Raw genomic sequence first — 14,000 nt, 5'->3', positions numbered from 1 at the left:
AAAGAAAGTGTTTGCTGAAGGATTGGAATGTCAAAGTTACAAGTTTATTTACAAGATTTCAAATATTAATATCAGAGGAAACATTTGAAATGTTCATAGTCTGAAGTGTCAGTAACACTTATTTCCCATTAACAGTCATGAAGCTGATTATGTTTCTATTAAATCAACAAAGTCAGAAGGCTTAAAGCTAATTGAAGAGCAGGAATTTTCTGCCCCTGGATCTTGGTTTGGCCCATCTGAAAGGTTGTTGAACTGTAAGATATGAATCCTATAATGATCTGCCATTCATGTGAGGTAACTTATTAAAGGTTTACCATGTCCTTCAATTTAAATTACTTTAAATTACCGACCATCTCAGATAGTCTTTGTCATAACTGCTCTCAATCTTCTCAGAAAACCATCACAATATTAATATGTAGCAGTTATTGCTTTGAAATTATTTGAAACCTTCTGGAAAAAAAAATGTGCTGCACAGATAGTCAGAAGCAGTTTAGCAGATCCATCAGCCATGCTGGGCTCTGGGGCCAGTGTCTGTTCTGAGCCAGTGCCAGCAGTGCCAGCAGCCACCACATTTCTCCCAGTACATGGGAACCCCTACCAGAGGCATGGCCACCTGGCCAAAGGGAGGGGGCCACTACCTGGGACTGGGAGGTTTCTCAACTATGAGTGTTTTTTCAGCCTGTGTACTGACATTCTGGGTACTGGGGACAAAACCATTCAGCAAGACAGTGAAAAGTTGGTGTCTTTTATTCCTGTCCCATCCCATGTGTTCTTCCGAGGATGCAGAACCTCCTAGAACGTGAGGTGAATGGGAAATCATGTGCAGCAGTGACCCCAGTGAGAGGAAATTATCAAATAGTATTTTCCCTGAAAACAGATTGATATTCATCATTTTAAATGGTTACAATATCCTTGTTGGAAAGAGCTGCAAAGTTGGTGCATCTGTCTCAGGAGTAAAGTGATACGCCACCCATACAGTGGTGAGACATCATGCTACAAATCGTGTCTTCTGTCAAAGAGCCTGATATCACCTGTTTCAAACTGAGGAGAAGTAATCTGTGAAAAACAAGATCAGTAGACGTCTGATTTTAAAGTAAAACCCCTGCTTTGCACTCCTTTTACATGAACCATCTAGTTGATTCAACCACTTCAGCAGAAGCAGTGTTTGAATCACGTGTGATTGTGACCTGCAAACTTGACTCCTTACTCAATGCACAGAATCTGCATTGCTATATGTTATTTTAAAATTAAGTTGGATAATATATTTTCTTTATGGGTTCCTTCCACATTCTCTCACTCTTCCCTTTAGAGTCTGCAAGTCTGCATTTGAGCAAGGATATGTTCATACTTTAGAGTCAGTAGTGGCATATGGATATAAAGTCAAACAAGTCCAGCATTTTTCTACTTTATAAGTAGCCTCCAGATCTCTCCATCTCCCATTCTCATTAAACAACACCCCTGAAATTTGTGCTGTGTTGCTGCCTTCTAATATGAGGAAATGGTGCAGTGGATGAGGCATGGATTTGCCTCCAGGGGAGTTGGGTAGTATTCCCAGCTCTGCCATTTGCTGGCTAATATCCTGCTTAACTGTGGCAACGTGGCTAGTGGGCCAGCATTTCTCACTGAAATCAGTAATGGATTCTTACTGAGTTCAGTGGCACTCTAGCACTTTGAGATTTGTGAGGGGGGAAAAAACTCTAATTGTTGCTTTTAATATTTTTTCCTTGGTTGTCTTTCATTAGTTTTACTTCACATGAGCATGATTCAGATTTATTCTTAGCCTGCTCCTTTACCAGTATGAAACATAACCTCTCATACACAGGCTTATCAGGATTTTATAACCACCAGTTCTGCTCAATCCTTTTCTAATGTTTCATAAATATTTTTCCCTTAAATTTCTACAGTATAATGCAAACATAATTCCTTACTCCCATGTAATGGAATACAAATGGAAGGGACAAGACAGTATTATTAAAAAATGTTCAACTTATGAAATAACAAGTATTAGTTGACATGCCCCAGAGAGACGTGACTGACCAGCTGCTCTGGGTGAAACAAATAAATAGAAAAATCCTTTATTAATGATGTATTCTGCAGTAGATTCTTTCTGGGGAATTCTGTAGAAACACACTCTTTCTCATCTCCTTCCTATAAAGGAACTAAGGAGAAGACTGAGTTCCTGGAGGTTTGGTAGGCACATAAACAGTGTACAAATACATATGGAACAGTCACATTGAGGCAGGATTTCAGCTTTGGTAACCACTACATTTTGAATTTTCTTTGGCTTCCTTCAGTCAGCTCAAGGCTGTGGGTGAGACTTTCCAAATATAGACAACCAAAATTCTGACCAAAAAATACACACATTCTCAGGAGCATATTAAAGCAGGATTCATGGATTTGGGCCTTGGGCTTGGAGGGGGCCAGTATAACCACAGTGTTTGAATTGAAGTATCTGTCAGCTTGAGCTCTGGTGTTAGGGCTGTGGAGGTGGGAGGTAGAGCTGACAGGCTACAGAGGCGGTTGGGTCATGGGAATTTTTACTGTAGTTTGGATGGATTTGGTTATTTTATTGCATTGCTCTAGCTTGCTTGAGGCATACTGGTTGGCCTGACGCCAGGTCTTCTTTAGTCTGACTCTGCCCCACCAGTGGGTCACTTTGTCCCACAAATTGTATACTCACAGAGCCTGCACTTACTCTGTTTCTGATGTGAGATGGAAGACAGGCAAGCCACAGTAACAGGAAATTTTGTGTACTAATATAAGCTTGTTGAATAACTTAGGTTGTGACAATGGTGTTGAGACCTTCTCCTTCAGCTCTTCCTTTTCCAGGCCAAATGAACCCAGCTTGCTCAACTGTCCTCTCAAGTCACGTACTCCAGCCCTTGGTCCACCTTGGTGGCCCTCAGCTTTACTTACTCCAGTTTGTCAGTGTCTCAAAATTGGATGCAGTACTCCAGATGTGGTCTCACAAGTGCTGAATAGAGGGGAATAATCACTTCCTTGACTTGCTGGTTATTTTCTTAATAAAACAGCTCAGTATGAGGTTGGCTTTTAAGGCTGCAAAGACACACTGCTGATTCATGTTCAGTTTTTCCTCCAGGAGTCCTGGGTCCTTTTTTTGCAAAGCTGCTTTCCAGTCAGTTGGTCTCTAGACTATCCCAGATGCAGGACTTAGTATTTGAACATCATGAAGTCATGTATATACCTTTAGGTACAGATGCTCATTTTGCACACACAATGCATTATTGCAAATATAATTATCTGTTTGTGCATGTATCCATCAGGTTTATAGGTTTATAGACATATTTTGCCAATTTTTTTTTTGTTGTTGACAGCTTTGTGGTTTCCAGAGAGCCATAAACCAGTACAATTCCTAAACTTCATATATATGCAGGGAGATTTCTTAGAACACTTGTAATGATAAACTTCTCTGTTAGGTAGGGCACTGTTTTGTTTGCCACTTGCTCTTTCTCCTTGACTTTTCCCATTCTTAGATAAAGGCAGTGAGGACCACATGAGGTATATTGGTATAATCAGTAACACAGACTTGTCTGGACCTCAGGAGATAAGTCTGTACTGTATCAGCAGACAGCCCCTAAGAATGCTTTTCAAAGAATAAAAGTTTCCTCTATCTTTCAAAGGGAGCTTCCTTCTGTTGTCTTTATTGGAGGTCAGATTGCTGATTGGCCTCCTCCAGAGCGGGAGAAATTCCTCTGAAGACCTCTTAAATTGCATTTCAATTATACATGAGGCTGCCCTTGCAGGACCATTTTATTTCCAAGCCACCCTGTGGCTTCTCAGAGGTGATGTGGTTTTGGAATCCCCATTTCAGGTAAAAAAGAAAGCCCTGTTCTGTCAGCCTCCAACAGACATGTGCCTGAAAAGGCATATCTAATTGATTTACAGAGAATCAACTGCTCTCTGTAGATAATGTTTGCACAGTGTAAATCTCTCACAAATTAGGCATTCCGAGGAATGTGTTCATCAGCAAGGAGTTACAGGGCAACGCTGATCTTTAATGGCCAGTAAATACAAAAGACAAATGATACAGGACAATTTGATGTTACAAAGTTCAAATTTTTATTTCACATCTACAGTACAAAATATATGTTCTGGTTTTCAGATGTGCTGGTGGATGCTAAGAATTTCAAAACCAGCTGATGTAACAGTATAAATAAGATGTTTTGAGCTTAAATGGCTTTAAAAAAAGGAAGCAGATCCTAGGATAGAAAGAGATGGATTGAAAATACTCCAGGATGATTCAAATGCCAGACCCCAGTCTGGGTTTGGGCCATGTGTAAATTTTGTTTGGTCTTTCCCAGGTCCATAAGAGATGAAGTCGCTGGCATTCTTGTGGGAGACCCTGTATTTCATACTATTTGTCATTCTTTCAGAGATCTGGAGTTTGTCTGCTATTTCCTGCAGAGAAAACCTTGGTAAAAAATGCCCAGAGAATCTCAATATAAGGGGACTGCACTTTGGTAAAAGTCAAATGAGAAGCCTTGTTGCAGTGATTTAATAAAGGCAACAGGTTATATCTCTATTGATTCTGGCTTATTTCCTCTACATAAAAGAAGACTTTTTGCTGCCTTTGATAATAAAACATATACCAGACTCTTATTATTTTTATTGGTAGAAGACCTTGCAGTGTGTAACTGTTAGTACAAGAATGAAAAGTTCTGGGTAAAAAAATTAAGGGAAAGATATGAGTGGAAGTTAACTTTTCGGAAGTGTAATTTATATATATGAAAACACAAAATGTTTGTTTTTCAGTTTCCTATCACATTTTCCATCTGGTATCTGCAAAGCTTTGAAATTTCACTTCCTCTGTGCAGTTTTGCAATATTCCTATTCACAGGAAGTAAGAGGAAGAGCTTTATGAGGGATACATTACAAATAGACTGTATGTAGGTATTTGGACAAAATAGCTGGGCTCAAATCTGGTCTGGTATAAACTGAGGACCCTTCAATGGAAGTATGAAATTCACCTTGTTTTTGACCTGGTGCTTCATTTTGCAGCACTGTTTATTTTTTGTACAAATTGCTGTTATTTTTTTTCCTGGTGCTTTTCGTCTGTGATCTCAAAGCACCTTATTAAGCAAGAATGAGTCTTTACAGTTTTTAGACTTAGTAACTGTAAATACAGTCTGTGCCTAAGAAGTGCTTCAAAGGCCAGGAGTTGGTAGCAGACTTCACTGATTTGCTGAGCCAGGCCCCTTTATTCCCAGCTCAACATACTATCAATGCACTGCTTTCCAGTGTAAATGAGTGTTTCATAAACAGACTGAAGAATAGCACAGCTCTCAACAGCTTGTGAAAACAAGAATAAAACAATCAGTTATAGCTTTGTGTCTTGATTGCAAAAAGATTGGTCTTAGGACTCATGAGTATGGCAAGAACATAAAGGCTCTGGTGAATTGCACTGTTCTGCTCAGATTTCCCTCAACAACAGGAACACACAATACTACCAGTGAGGAGTGGCTGATTACTTGCACAGTTTTGTAACAGCAGCACTGAGGTTATTACAATTTACATGTTACATAGCAAGGCTGTAGAAGCCTACATAGAGCCATTCTTTCCTTTTTTTTTTTTCTTTTTTCTTTTTTCTCCTATTCATTTTTCCTTTCATCACTGAAGGCAGCTAGAGTCTTCTAGTGTGAAATTCAAGAGAAGAGCCAAGCTTCCTCTCCTTTAAACATTCCAAATGATTGATGAACTCAAAATCTGCTTCAGGACCAACATCCAAGTTTTGCAAATGGTATCTATCTTACTAATTAGCTGATCCAAACCTCCAGATTTCAAACTACAAATGTAAATATCCCATGACTTTAATGAATCTCTGGTCCAGCTAGAGGATACTTATTCTGTTACTTATTTCTTACAAATTTCACTTCATTTTCATATTCTTCTTCATATTATTTTCAGAAAAATAAGTTAATTTCCATAAATGCAGACTGATTAAAGTTATTTATTTTTTTTCCCTGAAAGCTTGAAACAGTCCATTCACAAATTTTTCCTCCCTCTTGCTCCTTCTCTTGCCTCCCCTTTCCCAGCCCACAGGTATAACAGAACTGCTTTGCAAGATGAGCCTTAAAAGTCGATGAACATGAGCTTGTAAATCTGGCTCTTGAACAAGCTCTATTATTTTTAAGTGCTTTTGTGTAAGACAGGAGGCTATGTAAAGAACAGGATGTTTTGAACATTGAACTCTGGTGCATTACGTAATACTGCTGCTACAGATTTGATGTAATTTCTCTGCAGGTGTCAAAGGCATCATAAAGAGCATGCTACTGAGATGTTAAGCATTAAGTATATATAAGCCCAGTGGAATTACTGATATTTTTTTTTTATCAGCAGAAATGCCAAGTTTGCAGTTCATGCTGTATTCAATAGCAATTCCAACAAAACCTATTCTTGTAGTCTACTTAGATTTTATGGTATTTTGAAATAACTGTAAACGGGATACTTAACAGATTTTTGTTAATCTCCACTTTTTTTAGGAGATGCATGAGGTGAACCACTTCTGTCTTCCTGGGCAGGTAGGGCTGCTATATTTCCCTGAAGTAGGGAAGGATAATTCTATTTGTATCTACTCTGCACGATTACTCTGTAGCCAGTTTCTCAGTTGCTCTTCTTGCCTCAGTCCCTCGGGGAAATTCAATGATACAGAAACTAACCCTTCCAAATAATGCAGGTGTCAGAGGTCTGTGTAAGAGGAAGGCTTGGCAGAATCTCTTGTGGAAATTTACACGACATCTTCCCACACAATGGCTGGACAGTGCTGTTCTTCCTTCAGTTGTCAGGTGCATTGGAATGTGTATAGAAGAAAACCCAAAGAAAATAGGAGATCCAAGATTCTAGTGCATGAATAAAATGCAGTTATTGTTGGAAATACAAACCATGATTCATTTTTCAAGCAATTTTTCTTGACTCATTAGTACTTTCTGTCTTGCAAAAGTGAACTTTGCAGTAATTGAGCCACTAAAGAAAGAAGATATCATCATATTTTAGTAAAATAATCAGTTAATTTTGTACTTTTTAAACTTTTGTCAGGGAAATTTCCCTTTCTGACCATCAAACCTGAGTTTAAGAGTCTCCACTTATAATACGTGTGTTAACAAGGGCTTGGTAAAACATGGTAAAAACATGGCTCAAACTAATGTGGTAGAACAGTGTTGTAGTGAGTTAGGAGCACAATACTGAAAGGGACTTCTCTGAGGAGGGAATGCATTATTTGTTCTGCTGGTCCTATATCTCTCACCCATTCAATTTCAACACCCTCTTCATGCTGCACTCATTTTGTGTCCTGGCTTCTAGATACATTCCTCCATGGTCACTTAGCATTGTCTGATATCATATTACCATCATACACGATCCTTTACAGACAACTATTATCAGCTTTACGCTCACTTATTCACAAATTAGTGCCATTATTGTGGTGGATGAGCTAAGAACTGTGCTGCTCTTGGTGTCCTCTAAGTATCACTTTTCCCCTGGGCCACTCATTCAACATGGGGTGGGAAAAGTCACATTCCTTGCTAAATTCAGCTACTGTCTTATGAGACCTGTCTGTGTTGCCTTTCTGCGTGGAGATTCTGGCTGTTGGAAACACCTTTTCGATCACCCAGTTCGTGTTTCTGCCTGCATGAGGGAAGCCCCAGTTGTACATTTACCAGTGCTTTGGCAAGCCTAAAAAGGGACCATTTTTTGAGGTAATTTTGATCCCAATCTTGCCTTCCTGATTTGATACACCTTTTTAGTGCCCATTTTGTCCTGACATAAATGACTGTACAAGGCATAAGGTAATGATGGTCTGTTTTTGGGGGCTGGCTGGAGCACATGGTGGACACTGGGATGAGAAGAAGAAGTTGGAAGCGGTGTCCTCCTTCTGTTTCTCACAGAAGAGCTCATAATGTGACACATTTACTTGGTACAAGGACTTGTCCTCAGTAGCAGATGTATTCTGCTTGCTTGCTGGGGTCTTGTTGAGCTTCTCTATTTCCCTGTATCCGAGAGAATGATTGCAGTGCCTCCAGTGATGAAAACCCAGAGTGAAAGTTATGTATAGGAATAACTATTATTTAATTTATATTATATCATATATATAATATAATATTTAATATATATATCATATATATATATAATATTTAATTATTTATTCATCCATTATTACATATGTTCTTCGTCAGAATCGAAGCACCTTATACCTTACAGGAGGTAAAGGAAGAGAGAGAAGAGAGCTCAGTATCCCATCCAGTCAATGGAGTGCTAAGGAAAATCAAGTCCCATAGACAGCTGTATGCTGTATTGCCAAGTCTTAAAGTTTTGTTTCAAATCTAGTGATATTTGATATTTTTAAGCCTTCATTCCTTAAATCAAAGGATACTGCGATAAAGGATACTTAACATTCCTTTTAAAAAAGAAACTCATAATCTTACAGTGTGTTGGGAGGGTTTAAAAACTAACAAATTAGGAGACAAGAAAGGATGTTGCATATACTCTTTGAAAATCTTATGACTTTTTCTCCTGCAGCCTTGGGATTTTTTAGCTTTGATTCACAATTTTTGAAAATCTGGAACAGCTGACAATATTTCTGTCCTTTTAAGGTGTTGCTATTTAATGAAGATGGTACTCTGAGGATAGCTTCTCTGGCAAAGGAATGTTTTTAAAATGCATAGCTCATCTTTTAGAGTCCTTGGCACAATGGGGCTGTGAACCTTTGCTGAGAATTTCAGGCACAACCACAGGAAAAATAATAAATAAATGAGGTATCTCCCTCTATCCAGAGGTGCTGTATGGAACTCCTGTTAAAGTACACATTTGCAAATAAAAGCAGCCTAAATTTAACTATGACTCAATTACACTAAATCTGACCCATTTTTGTTCTGTGTTTCAATTTAACACTTATTTACATTCTTAGACTTGGCTCTGTTGGAAGAGAAAGGAGGGGGAGCAGGCATTTTCATCCTCAGAATTGCTATAAAAAAATGGTGATTAGGAAAACACAGCTATAGTCAGCCTGAAGCTGGGTAGCTCATTTGAACCCACTATAAAAGAAAAGATCATTTTCTCATCCTATTAAAACTGAGTTAGCAACGGCTGCGTAGGCGGCAGGAGATCAGAAATGAACGTCCAACTTGGAGTTCGTACAGCTGGGGTTGGGTCCAAAGCAAACTGCCTGATTAGTGAAACAATTTGTTTTTTACAATGACAGCAAATAGGTAAATCTTGTGAGCGTCAGGAAATCCTGGAGGATTTTGAATGGGAGCACTGACTGGCTTGCGAGTTGCAGTTTGATTAGAAGGCATCGCTGCCTCTGGTTTTTGTGCTCATGTTGCAGGGACATAAACAAGAGGGACTCAGTTTTCTAGGGACATTTATTCCTCTCTCTCTCTTGTTTTTACAATCTATGTGTAATGACTAATTGGCTGTGTTTTCCCAGCTATTTTATGTTTCTCTTTCCCTGGTTACAAGTCGTACTAAAGCAGCGTATCCACAGGGACCTATAGACAGCCAGCATTGCCAAATGATACGCAGCATTCCCCTTTCTCTCTAAGTGTAAAACATTTACAAGTAAATTTACAAATGCATTAAGAACATTTCCTCAGTTGACTGTTAGTGTTTATTTCTTCCCCTTCTCCTCCCGGGAGCAGACACCTTCCAGCCCCTCAACTTTCACACACTGCTCTCCCGTTATTTGCCTCCTTCCCTCCCTGTCGCCCCTTTCCCTCCTCTCCCTCCTCCTCCTCCTCCTCCTCCTCCTCCTTTTCCAGTTCAGCGGCGCAAATTTCTGTTTGTGCCAGTGGGGCGGCCTGGCGAGACCGCAATTGCTCTACCCCACAGATTGACGAGCCCTCAGATGCCGATTTACTGTACATGGCAGCCACGCTGGAGCCGCGGCACATCTGGAGTGGAGTAAGCTTACTGAGAAACAGGGGCCAGCTCCAGCCGGAGCCAGCGGAGCCGAGCGCGGCGCTGAAAGGCAGCCCTCCTGCCTCCCCTTCCCTCCTCCCCGGCTACATTTCCTAATGTAAACACAGGCCAGGGGGGAAGGACACAGTAACTCTTTGCTGCGTGTTTGTCATTTCATGTTCTTTATCTGCTTGAGGTCAAACTGGAGCTCTGGAAAAACAGAAGCTTTGCTTTCATTCTAAATAGCTGAAAGCCAGCGCTGCTGAAGGGAGTTAAAAAAAAAAAAGAGAGAGAGAGAGAGAGAAAAAGAGTTTGCTTTCGTGTTTATTTGTTCCAATTTATGGTAATTTGGGGGATAATTTCATTATCTGCAGCCAAATTGAAAACAAGCTGTTGTCTACGCTAATGATACCAGTGTATTATTTTATGTACAGTAGGCGTGGAGCTCTTTAAACTACAAGTGGACTGCATTTCTGCTTACAGCTGTACTACTTTAACTTCTTTTTTTTTATAGTTGCAAAATGAGACTTTCCTTTTATTATCTTGAAACAAAAAAGATTAGCCATGGCTGCTTTGTTTTACAAAATGGTGAATACATTTCACCGCTCAGTGCCAACCTGCTGTCCCACAAATGCATTCTGCAAAGGACGTTACTGCAAAGCAAAAAGTGTGCTTGTTCTGGGGCAGATATGCTGATTTTATAGTCCAGTTCACTGGACTGCTGAATTTTAATATCTACATGTAAAGAAGTGGGAGAGATTTTTTTAAAGGATTTACTGACTGTCAGCAAGCTGGAAGAGAACTCTGTGATTCTTAACAAGTTTAATGTAATTTTTATTCCTTCTTTCTAATAGCAAAATGATAAAGTTTATAGGTTAGTTGTTCAAACAACATTAAATCATAAACAGAATCACAGAATCAAGTAGGCTGGGAAAGACCTTTGAGATCGAGTCCAACCCGTGACAATGCAAAAATGCAATTTAAAATGGCTTTGCCCTCTCAGTATTCCTTGCAACTCAATGGATTTTGCAGCCAATAAAGGGGAGAAAACCAACCTCAGAGAACATTGCTGATAACATACTGACATTGATGTTGATTTAGCTGTCTTTATAGTAAAAGTGATGAGATCAGTGGTTTATCTGGTATGGAGACTAGTGAAAAATCTCGCTCAGTAAACGTATGAATAAACCACTGCGGGTCAGACCTTAAACCATTTTTGTCAATAGGAGTAGAAAATCTTTGACATCCACATGGTTTTCCAGGGGTGTTGCTTCATTGTCTCCTCTCAGTTCACAGGCCATGCTCAACATTTCGGCCTTCTGGTGGATAAAATTCCAGGTAAGTAGGTTGCTTCCTTGGCTCTTAGTGAAGGCAAAGCTGTCTATCACATAGGAAAACTTGAGCCTGGCAGCAAGTGAGGCTGGACAACAGTTTTTGTACCATTGTAATGCAAAGTTTCAGCAGTGCATTTCCCACTCCCCCACTGGGCTCTTCCAAATGCTGTTGTGTGTTCTGGGTAGATATGCCATAATACTTACCCAGAAAATAGCAATATAGTTTTCACATTTCTTTATTACTGTTTCAGTTGATTTTAGTAATTCTGTCACAACTGTGTTTTCTCTTACTTTCACGGTGTTTCAGATCCCAGTAGGAAAGGGCCAAAATTCCTCATGAAACATCTTGCCCAGGTCTCAGCCTTCTCACAGAGGAAGCAGTGAACATTACCTCCTTATGGCTACTTAGGAACCACTCGAGGTGAAGCCCCGAGAGGAGGGGACTCTGCATGGGAAAGGTGTCAGTCAGCATGGAAAGACTGAATTGCACATCTCCAAGGTCTGTAATGACCTTCCTGTGCCTGAAGTCAGGAGCAGCATCATGGGTCCAGGGAGAAATGCAGGGATGGCACACCATTTTGCGTAACCTGTGTGATTACTGGAGATGGATAAAATGGTTTCTTTGCAGTGAAATGATTTATTTGGAAAAAACTCCACATATCCACATGGAAAGGCTGATGGAACCAGTCTCAAAAGCAAAGCTGTTTGGCAAACTTCAAGAGAGATCTTGGCAGTTGACTGAAATCTAAAGTTTTTCAGGGACAGTTGGATTTTAGCTGAGTTCTTCTGGAAGCCTGGAGGGCTCTGGCTGGCAGACCATTGCTCAACCTTTTGACTGCCAGGGTAGAGGATTGATGGCCTATCATTGCAGGATGGCCCACCAAGTAGCCTACCTTTGAACTAAAGACCTCAGGCCTTCCAGGTTTCAAAACTGGGACAACACTTGTTTTGAAACTTTCTTGATGTGTTTTGGTATTCATTGGAAATATTTTTATGAATTACCAAATCCTGACCCCAAAAAGTGTTCCACAGGAGCTTTTTGAGCATCTCTATTCTAGTCTAAGTTTAATGACCCTGAGGGAGAAAAAATAAGTTCCTCCATAAAGGAGAAATCAAACTAAATCCAGTGAATTTGAATTGTCTGAAGCCGTACTTCTGTGCCCCTTACTTACTGGTCAAACCTGCCTGTAATCCCACTGGTGTCCTTGGACATCCAGTAGATTGGTTTGGGTTCAGTTACACAGTTCTAATCTTAATTTTAAACATTATATCTTGGTAGGAATTGCTTAAGTGTGTTTTTTTTTTTCCCCCATTCCATTCAGTGCACATTTGAAGTTGATTCAGCTCCTTGTAATGCCAAAAGTGTCCATGAAGACTCAAAATGAAATAATCTTGGTAGATGACTATGCATCCTACTGATTATGCTATTGTTATTATATTAATAGCATGTGCTTCAACTGCACAAGCAATGTGCAGGTGCAAAACTCTCATTCAGCAGTACATAACTCTTTCATCTGCCGTTTCTTGCCAGTGGATTTCCTGCCGATATGTTTCTTGTGAAATTTCTGGAGAATAGCTGCTGGAGTTTTGCCAGTTGTAAGAAAACAAATACACAAACAACCCCTTTCCAAAACTCAACCTTCCCCAGTCATCTCTTTTTGAAATTACTAATTCATGATAGATGTTCTGCATCTAATAAATATTACCAATTGTGACAAAATAAACAGTGGGGATTAATGTAACAAAGGCAAAAGTAAAAACTCTCCTAGTTGTGCCAGTAATGCCACCTCAGTGAGCCTGTGTATTGGTATGCCCTTTTGGCTCATGTAGGTACCTCACTTTAAATATGTGCCCATGCCTGTCTTCAGTCATTCGCTCTGTAACATTTCCTTCAAATCTTACCATATGTATTAGGTTTAAATATATTTATTCTATCTATCTATATATAACTATTATATATATATATATATATAAATTATATATATTATATATAATATAAATAATATATATTTATATTATACATACTATATATAAAATAAAATAATATTATATATTATATTTATTTTGCAAATAGTAATCAATTTTTAGATAAACGTTAACAGTGTGGGTTTTTTTTTTTTTAGGTAAGCAAGACTTTATCTACACATGTGCTCAAACAGCAGTGAAACCTGTGGACTAGCATTCAGAAACTATGTGTATTCCAGTAGGCTTCATGCTTTGTGACCATCATTCAGAAATGAAGACAGGAGAGCACTTGGAGAATCAGAGGGGATTTAAGGGTTTGAGAAGTGTATCAGTAGGTGTTAGTCTGCAAAAACATGTGTGTGGGAAAAGGGCAGTTAAACTACACCTATGAGTACTGTACTTTAAAAGGCAATAGATCTCTTTAAAATCTAAATAAACTGAGAAACCTTCCTAGAAGTAAAAAAAGGAATTTCCAGTTTCAAGTGTGCTATTTCCTTTCAATGTGATTATTTACAGTATACCTTTTCCATGTTTTTTGCAAAATGTTATTGACATCCAAATGGTATTTCAGCATATTATGACAGATCTGAAAGTCAAACACAAATATTTGCAATATTTTTGACCCCAGTATAAACTGTAAAAAATTATCCTGTTGTACTTTGCCTGCTTTCAGTGTTTTTCCTTTTTAAAGGAGTAGAGGAGTCATTGAACTGGACCCTGCCATTTGTTATTGGCATTTCTCAGAAGAGTAAGAACAGTCGTCAATTATATATTTTTCCAACAAAAACA

The 14,000-nt window shown here is 39.1% G+C and overlaps 1 long non-coding RNA gene across 2 annotated transcripts in view; it reads left to right on the top strand.

Moving 5' to 3' along the window:
• LOC111924871 (uncharacterized) overlaps positions 1-13,676 on the top strand; it is a 101,452-nt gene extending 87,776 nt beyond the window's left edge. The window contains exons 1-4 of one of the 2 annotated variants that reach the window (XR_002861876.2): positions 9,661-9,915; positions 11,202-11,250; positions 11,554-11,745; positions 13,370-13,676. This is a non-coding gene — a long non-coding RNA (uncharacterized LOC111924871). Of the gene's footprint in view, positions 1-9,660; positions 9,916-11,201; positions 11,251-11,553; positions 11,746-13,369 lie in introns of those variants that run through there. The other variant, XR_002861879.2, reaches the window with a different exon arrangement.
• Positions 13,677-14,000: the final 324 nt, after the last annotated feature.

This window comes from Cyanistes caeruleus, chromosome 1, assembly GCF_971803275.1.
Source record: "Cyanistes caeruleus chromosome 1, bCyaCae1.hap1.1, whole genome shotgun sequence".
In the NCBI taxonomy this organism is placed as follows: domain Eukaryota; kingdom Metazoa; phylum Chordata; class Aves; order Passeriformes; family Paridae; genus Cyanistes; species Cyanistes caeruleus.
Note: the sequence above shows the minus strand (reverse complement) of the source record. Positions and strands in the feature narration are given on the sequence as shown.